Below are 2,500 nucleotides of genomic sequence, written 5' to 3'. Positions count from 1 at the left end.
GACATTTTCAACCATATGGTGGTACTTTGGGTAAAAAAACACATTCCCCATTATCTCAGTAACATAACACAACAATATTCATTAAATATTTTATCCAGCTCTCTGCATTATTACGTATATAATGAGTTTCACTTTAAAAAAAAAATTAATTCTAAGGTGAAAAGTTTTCAGGGGTGGCTCGTTGGTCTAGGGGTATGATTCTCGCTTCGGGTGCGAGAGGTCCCGGGTTCAAATCCCGGACGAGCCCAGCATTTAGCTGCCTTTTAGAGCCCATGATTGATGTTAAATGCTTGATTTCAAAGCATCAATTGAATTTTGCTCTTGCCATTTTACACAATTAGTTTGTAATTACTTATGAGTATTTAGGACATTTTCAACCATATGGTGGTACTTTGGGTAAAAAAACACATTCCCCATTATCTCAGTAACATAACACAACAATATACATTAAATATTTTATCCAGCTCTCTGCATTATTACGTATATAATGAGTTTCACTTTAAAAAAAAAAATAATTCTAAGGTGAAAAGTTTTCAGGGGTGGCTCGTTGGTCTAGGGGTATGATTCTCGCTTCGGGTGCGAGAGGTCCCGGGTTCAAATCCCGGACGAGCCCAGCATTTAGCTGCCTTTTAGAGCCCATGATTGATGTTAAATGCTTGATTTCAAAGCATCAATTGAATTTTGCTCTTGCCATTTTACACAATTAGTTTGTAATTACTTAGGAGTATGTAGTACATTTTCAACCATATGGTGGTACTTTGGGTAAAAAAAACACATTCCCCATTATCTCAGTAACATAATACAACAATATACATCAACTATTTTATCCAGCTCTTTTAATTATTACATAAATAATATGAGTTTCACTTTAAAAAAAAAAAATTATTCTGACGTGAGAAGTTTTCAGGGGGGGCTCGTTGATCTAGGGGTATGATTCTCGCTTAGGGTGCGAGAGGTCCCGGGTTCAAATCCCGGACGAGCCCAGCATTTAGCTGACTTTTAGAGCCCATGATTGATGTTAAATGCTTGATTTCAAAGCATCAATTGAATTTTGCTCTTGCCATTTTACACAATTAGTTTGTAATTACTTATGAGTATTTAGGACATTTTCAACAACATGGTGGTACTTTGGGTAAAAAACACATTCCCCATTATCTCAGTAACATAACACAACAATATTCATTAAATATTTTATCCAGCTCTCTGCATTATTACGTATATAATGAGTTTCACTTTAAAAAAAAAATGGTACTCTTTACTTAGAAGGGCGCCCACGATTTTGATCGTGGGGATCGTTAGTAAAAAATCTCGGGCATCTCGGGGATTGAATGCACTAAAAAATCGGGTGCGATCAACCGACGAGATGCCCGAGATTTCCCATAGGGAACAATGTTAAATGTCTCAATTGACCCAATTTTCCTGTTCAATGCCTCAATTGACCCGATTTTTCCATAGGAAACAATGTTAAATGGGCCACAGAGGCCAAATAGGCACCCTGAAGTGTATAATGGCCACCCAAATTGTTAACGCCACCCCACGATCAACGTCAACCCGATGCGTGGCGAGCGCAGCGAGCCCGCGAGGGGCGGCGGTACGCGTCCTACGACCTTTTCATACCCCCACTATCCACGTCGGCGTGGAGTTGAGAATAGAAAGTGTGGCGAGCGCAGCGAGCCACCGAGCCCGAAGCGTGGCGAGCGCAGCGAGCCCCGCGAGGGTACGCGGACAGCTGTGAAGCCCGCGAGGGGACGCGGATACCTGTGAAGGTATCCGCGTCCCCTCGCGGGGCTCGCTGCGCTCGCCACGCTTCGGGCTCGGTGGCTCGCTGCGCTCGCCACACTTTCTATTCTCAACTCCACGCCGACGTGGATAGTGGGGGTATGAAAAGGTCGTAGGACGCGTACCGCCGCCCCTCGCGGGCTCGCTGCGCTCGCCACGCTTCGGGTTGACGTTGATCGTGGGGTGGCGTTAACAATTCGGGTGGCCATTATTCACTTCAGGGTGCCTATTTGGCCTCTGTGGCCCATTTAACATTGTTTCCTATGGAAAAATCGGGTCAATTGAGGCATTGAACAGGAAAATTGGGTCAATTGAGACATTTAACATTGTTCCCTATGGGAAATCTCGGGCATCTCGTCGGTTGATCGCACCCGATTTTTTAGTGCATTCAATCCCCGAGATGCCCGAGATGGGCGCCCTTCTAAGTAAAGAGTACCAAAAAAATTAATTCTAAGGTGAAAAGTTTTCAGGGGTGGCTCGTTGGTCTAGGGGTATGATTCTCGCTTCGGGTGCGAGAGGTCCCGGGTTCAAATCCCGGACGAGCCCAGCATTTAGCTGCCTTTTAGAGCCCATGATTGATGTTAAATGCTTGATTTCAAAGCATCAATTGAATTTTGCTCTTGCCATTTTACACAATTAGTTTGTAATTACTTAGGAGTATGTAGTACATTTTCAACCATATGGTGGTACTTTGGGTAAAAAAAAACACATTCCCCATTAT

General features: G+C 43.4%; 4 non-coding genes across 4 annotated transcripts; all 4 read left to right on the top strand.

The window, feature by feature from the left end:
* Nucleotides 1–175: 175 nt before the first annotated feature.
* On the top strand, nucleotides 176–247 carry TRNAP-CGG (transfer RNA proline (anticodon CGG)). Its single transcript has one exon. It is a non-coding gene; the product is annotated as a tRNA-Pro (tRNA).
* Nucleotides 248–541: 294 nt separating this feature from the next.
* On the top strand, nucleotides 542–613 carry TRNAP-CGG (transfer RNA proline (anticodon CGG)). The gene has a single exon. It is a non-coding gene; the product is annotated as a tRNA-Pro (tRNA).
* A 298-nt stretch (nucleotides 614–911) lies between these two features.
* On the top strand, nucleotides 912–983 carry TRNAP-AGG (transfer RNA proline (anticodon AGG)). Its single transcript has one exon. It is a non-coding gene; the product is annotated as a tRNA-Pro (tRNA).
* Nucleotides 984–2,253: 1,270 nt separating this feature from the next.
* TRNAP-CGG (transfer RNA proline (anticodon CGG)) lies at nucleotides 2,254–2,325 on the top strand. The gene has a single exon. It is a non-coding gene; the product is annotated as a tRNA-Pro (tRNA).
* Nucleotides 2,326–2,500: the final 175 nt, after the last annotated feature.

Source organism: Crinia signifera, chromosome 6, assembly GCF_055691185.1.
Source record: "Crinia signifera chromosome 6, ASM5569118v1, whole genome shotgun sequence".
NCBI lineage: Eukaryota > Metazoa > Chordata > Amphibia > Anura > Myobatrachidae > Crinia > Crinia signifera.
This window is presented reverse-complemented; position numbering and strand designations above follow the sequence as displayed.